Source organism: Perca flavescens, chromosome 1 (genome assembly GCF_004354835.1).
Source record: "Perca flavescens isolate YP-PL-M2 chromosome 1, PFLA_1.0, whole genome shotgun sequence".
Classification (NCBI taxonomy): Eukaryota; Metazoa; Chordata; class Actinopteri; order Perciformes; family Percidae; genus Perca; species Perca flavescens.
Window position 1 is genome coordinate 38,203,012 of NC_041331.1, and position 6,000 is coordinate 38,209,011.

A 6,000-nucleotide genomic window follows, 5' to 3' on the forward strand; every position below is an offset into this window, starting at 1 on the left:
AATAACCCGCAGCCGTTCGGTAAATCCCTCCACAGCCAGTCAGCCACTATAACGGTTCATCATCTCGTACTTACCCGCTTGTGGACGTCAATTTAGTCCTCACACACACACACACAACTTCCCCCGGTGTCGTCTACCGGTGCAGTTTCATCACACCACTGTCGTTACCGGGTGGGAAAAAAACAAAAGGTGAAGTGACGGGCGTTTTTATTTATTGTTTGTCTCAAGAGTTTAACCGTTAGCTCTCCAGCCGAGCGAGGTTTCTGGTCTGTCTGTCAGTCACTGTGCCGAGCCGGCTGTCCGCTCCGCCGCCATCTTGGTTTGTGACGCTTACACACACACACACACACACACACACACACACACACACACACCCGAGGTGGCAGTTTTACATCACAGCCAGCCTCTCCCAGCAGGAATGATCTCATGTAATCTACCTGATGCTGACAATGCTTGCAGTTATATTATCTCACTATTATCTAATCAATTCATAATTCATATTTTTTAATAAAACTGGCCTAATTCGGATCAAGTTAATCAACACATTTGACTACCATGCTGTTTTCTATTTCTAAATGATAATTAGTAGGCTAGGCTAATAGCCATAATTTGCAATAAATCCAATAATTGCCCCCTGAAGATTACCTGTCTGTCCAGCAGTGGTGGAATGTAACTCTACGTTTACTCAAGTAGCCTACTGTACACGTGATTAAACATTTGAGGTACTAGTTACTTGACAAAAAGATTATTTTTCACAAAAAACATATGAAGTTTATAAAATATGATGTTTTGTTATAAATTAAACTACCCAACAGTAGCCTATAGGCTACACTATTTCTCAATATTTTCACTATTTTTAAATCCAAACAATCAATCGTTTTATGGAGAAAATAATCAGCAGATTAACCCATAATCAAAATAATCATTATGCTTTTACATTAATGCATGAGTAGAAATAATAATCTATAACCTAATATATAATAGTATAACAGTCACACGGAAATTGTTCTGCATTAAGTACTTTTTACTTTAAGTACATATTTTTGATTATACTTAAGTAACATTTTGAATGCAGGCTTGTACTTGTAACAAAGTATTTTTTGTTTATTTTTTACACTGTGGTATTAGTAATTTTACTTAAAAGAATTATCTAAATACTTCCTCCACCACTGGCTCGATGGTGTTTTAAGCCCCCAACGTCGATTTCAAGGCAGCGCTGTGACAACCTAACCCTAACCACTGCCTAATACAATAGTAGTACAATAGTACAATAATACAGCGCTGCCTGGAAGACGACATTGGGGGCTTAAAACACCAAACACCCCACCACTGCTCCCAAGTTGACCTGTATGGAATTCCATGACGGCCAAAATCATATAAATTAAAAACAGAACATTTTAAAGGTCCAATATGTAATATTTGTACTGTAATAAATCCAAAAATGACACCAATGCTTCATCAGATATTAAAGGTCCCATATGGTGAAAATGGGTTTTTATGGGATTCTGTGTCATATAGGCTCGGGGGTGTAAAGTAAAAGCTGTGAAAATGTGAAATCGCTCACTGCCGCCATTTGTCCACCCCCCACAGAACTAGACCGCCTCCCAGCTAAACGGGCCAGTTAGAATTTGATGTATTTGCTACGTAGAAACCGGGTAACCAATGGGTGTCGTGTTCCAAAATCGACTTAGACCCGCCCCCTTTTCTAACGTTCGCTTTGTGCTGCTGAGAAGAATCGGAAGATGCGGGAGTCATGTCTTCCCAGAAAACTGGCCATGAGAAATGCATCATTCCAGGGTGGGAGTATCAAATACATCACTGCACCGCCTTCCAAAAGAAAAAGATGTCGCTGACAGGTGGATGGATTTTATTTTTGGAGACTTGCCTCAACCTGTGCCGAGTCAGGCTTTTCAGCTAGGTAGCTACTGTATGTAGCTACTGTATGTAGCTAGCTAGCGATAGCTATCTACTGAACTGCACATTTCTCACCGCAGTTCTACTGAATCAGGGGCTATATGATGTCGTATCAAAACTACTGTTGATGAAAGGATCCATTCCCACTATTCAGGACCCTCTCCCAAGCATTGAAACGGTGAGTAGAAAACTATTTCATAACGTAGATTACTAACAGAGTTGATAATTTCGTTTTTCCTAATGGTTGGTTAGCTGGCTGGTTAGCTAGCTGGCTGTGGCACCACTAGCTAACATACGGTTTATCTCTGTGTGTGTGTGTGTGTGTGTGTGTGGGGGGGGGGGGGGGGTGACTGTGCACATTATAACTATATAACCTAGTTTGCTACTGAACTAACTAACGTTAGTGCTGTAGCTAAGTTAACTGTATAGTAACGTTTGCTACAGCAAACAACAGTGATGTCGTCTACTATTATAGTTTGTTTGTTAATCAAGGGGCAGGAGGAAACTAGAGATATTGTTGGTGCTCTCGCCGGGTTCAAGTCCGTTTTTTAGGGGCAAAATCGCCCCCAAGTCCCCGTGAGGCGCCAGCAGCTTTTTTGCTCCACCCTGCTATGAGACAGGACGCGCCACGGCTAGCCATTTGCAGCGTCTGATATACAGTATTTTCTTGGTGAGGGAATCTGGCAAGAAAGTACATTAATACTATGTTATAAACGATATAAATAAATTATTACCTTATTGATATACATGCCCGATTCTGTGCAATGCGTCCCCTGCTTGCCAACCCTTTTGATGTTTCTTTCTCTCTCCCTTCTGTCTTTGCAATATATGTTATAAGCTCTACATGTGATTAACCTAGGTAGTTACCTATTATTTATTATATTCACATATATCTGTATTGCATCTAACTTGTTAAATACCTTCTTATACTGCACTGTTTGCACTGCCACTGTTTAGTGTTATTTGCCTCATCCAAGTGCCTTTATTTGTCATTTATGTTATAGTAGATAGAGGACGCTACCTTATATATATATATATATATATATATATATATATATATATATATATATATATATATATATATATATATATATATATTTCCTAACATATGTGAATGTATTCTTAGGGAGCCATTAGACCTGTTTCCCAGGCCAATACCTCCCAGAGTATTGGCTGCCAGACTGACTCCCTTCCTAAAAGATCTGTTGGAACCCAACTATCCAAGGACACTCCTAAGACTCGCGTCAGAAGCAGAGGTTTGTGAAATTGAATTTTTGTAAATGTTAGTTTACCTGTTGTTGTATTTAATTTACATTTGTATTTATAAGCTGATAAGTCAAAAGTACCGTAATCATTTGAATGATTACTGGTAATAGTTATTCCCAAATTATATATCTATGGACCTTACAGTATATTCCCATTGCAGTTGAAAGAGGAGAAGAAAAAAAGAGGAAACAAATATGGGAACCTTATCAGACAGTACATAATGTGGGCAGACATATAACATTGATCTTAGAGAGTGTATACCGATATATTGTCCTACGCACTACATGATATGTATTTATGTATCATGTTTGTTATTACTGCTATTTCAAATGAGCAACAGTCTACATACTATCTGACCTATTTATTATTTAAAAAACTACAAAAATAGGTTTTGATCCGTGCCATTTGCTCAGGTAGCTTAGCAAAGTGTGTAGACTTCTCTTTCTTTGTACAATGTATTGGAGTAATAAAATACACACCCATTACATAATTTGCATTGTTGTTGTTGCAGACTCTATCTCTCAGCATCCCACTTCAATGAGAATGCCAACCGGCCACAGTCAACAAGTGCTCTGGGAGATCCTGCCTTTAAACTGGCCTTCCCTAAAGCGAAGAAAGGGGGATAAAGCCTTAAAGGAAGGAAAATTGAGCCAACATTCTGTAAGTAAATTATCACAACAACATGCAACATTAATTCAATTTTATTTTATTGATAGTGTCAAATCATAAGAGAAGTTTTCTCAGGGCACTTCATGTAGAGCAGGTACAATCACAAACATCTACCAGAGCCGCATATTTTACATCAGAAGAGCAAACTATAATTCTAGATAAATATGAAGAACACAGACACTATTTTACAGGCAAAACACAATACAGTCACTGCTTTCTAAAACAGGAAGACAGCTGACAAAAAAAAGCAGATGCTGTAAACACGCAAATCACAACGCTTATTAATATCACTCAGTCAGGACCAAGATCTGACCATAATTACACTGTGCTTTCCATAAACTGCTTTAAACTATTATTTTAGTTGCAACCCCAACAGTGGTAAGATATCGTGAGGGCAAATAAATTATATAACAACATAATTCAAACCGCAACACACGGCTCAAGAAGCCGACAAATAGCCCTGTACGTAATTACCTCCGCTGAAAATCTATATCTTTCATAACAAGTGATCCACCGCCGTGATACACTAAACCCTGGGTTGAACCTGAAGTTACCTCGTTAATGCCAAATCTTGCGTCGTATTGCTATTGTTTTTATTAGTCATATTTCTATTATTATCTCTTCCTTTCTTGTTGATGAAAGTTTCTCTCTGCAAAATAATTAATTCATATGTTAAAATTATTTTACATTAAACATTTATTTCTGTAAAAATACAGATACAGTTCAGGTCAGGATCACTCTCCGTAGCGTACACACTTAAACTCGTTCATCACGTACTGGCGATTACTTCTACTGTCAGCATTAGCTACTGATGCCCAGTGTATTGTAAAGCCTAGAGCGCCCTCTGCTGACATGCTGAGCTTAGCAGGAACAACCTCACCCATTCAAAACATGTACTCAAATGAGCCTGTGACCAGACAGAGATACAGAGAAGTAATAAAATAATTTATTTATGTTTTGAGTCCTTGGGTTCTAATCAGTTCAAATATTAAAACGGGGGCTAATATTTGTCTGTCTCGTACAACACACCGGGTCACACATACATTTAGTAAATTGCTATTAAACATTACATGTTAATAAATAAATAAAAACATAATTCTTTCATTCCACAGGCTATGTGTTGTCCCTGACCCAGCACCTTTTACTGAAGAGCTGCAGAAGATCACCATTCCAGAGGATCTCAGCACTGAGCCAGTCAGAGCTCAGGTTGTTGCAACTGTTATTATCAGACTATTTCTACTACAGTTCATATCACTACTGAACAGTAGGTTCTGTCCCAGGTTTCTGCCTGTTAAAAGGGAAGTTTTTCCTCGCCACTGTCACACCAAATGCTTGCTCTTGGGGTAATTGTTGGGTCTCTTTAAATAAAATTGAATTGAACATTTATATGCTTCTGTTGCCAATTGCTTCTCTGCTGTGGCCCTCACACGTCTTTGTGTTGTAAAACAGGAATTCAACCTCGGGCGGCATCCACTCACAATGTCCACATGTGCACCTGTAGTAACATTAAACATCAACTGAAGCATGAAACAGGAAAAGTATGTCAATTGGTTTAATTCAATGAAAACAATTTGAATGCATTTGTAAACAAAAAATCACTTTAATACTTGATCTGGGTGTTTTCAAATATTTAGTACTGACTGGAGAATGTATATGAACATTATGTTTGAACATTACATATGAACAACATTGCGAAGACCGAGGTAAGAACATTAATATCCGTAGTAATTTCTTTCATATTCGTAAATTCTGGTACATTTTATGAAACTACAAATAAGGTCGTACTATATCGTTTACCGGCGGTCCCAGGGGACCGTCATGCTGCTGACACTGCTGCCGCCGTGCACAGAGAGCCGGGGATAAGAGTAGGTGGGGTGTGTGTCAGGTAACAGCGACTGTATGATGATAATAACATGAAAACACATCATTCACTCTAAGTGGTTTCTGTAACTTTCAAAGGTTTAAAACCCAAAAGAGGCCAAAATACACAGCCACCATATAACGTTAGCCTTAGCCACATCACTCAAGACACACTTGTCTAACGTTAGCTGACTTTGTCTAAAGCCTTACATACTAAAATAAAAACACAATCAACTTACCACTCTGAAACGTCCTGCTGACCTCTTCTAAAAGAAATGAATTGGTCCTCTT

At 38.5% G+C, this 6,000-nt stretch overlaps 1 protein-coding gene and 2 long non-coding RNA genes across 5 annotated transcripts in view; 2 read left to right on the forward strand and 1 right to left on the reverse strand.

Annotated features, from left to right (window-relative positions):
• LOC114552899 (C-myc promoter-binding protein) overlaps window positions 1–326 on the reverse strand; it is an 88,636-nt gene extending 88,310 nt beyond the window's left edge. For all 3 annotated transcript variants that reach the window (XM_028574008.1, XM_028574004.1, XM_028573996.1), the window contains exon 1: window positions 75–326. The gene's annotated coding sequence lies outside the window, so the exon portion shown is untranslated. The remainder of the gene's footprint in view (window positions 1–74) is intronic.
• A 1,192-nt stretch (window positions 327–1,518) lies between these two features.
• LOC114561166 (uncharacterized) lies at window positions 1,519–3,077 on the forward strand. Its single transcript, XR_003693320.1, has 3 exons — window positions 1,519–1,856; window positions 1,995–2,092; window positions 3,041–3,077. It is a non-coding gene; the product is annotated as an uncharacterized LOC114561166 (long non-coding RNA).
• A 24-nt stretch (window positions 3,078–3,101) lies between these two features.
• On the forward strand, window positions 3,102–5,317 carry LOC114560116 (uncharacterized). The gene is made up of 3 exons (XR_003693158.1): window positions 3,102–3,170; window positions 3,692–3,840; window positions 4,962–5,317. It is a non-coding gene; the product is annotated as an uncharacterized LOC114560116 (long non-coding RNA).
• Window positions 5,318–6,000: the final 683 nt, after the last annotated feature.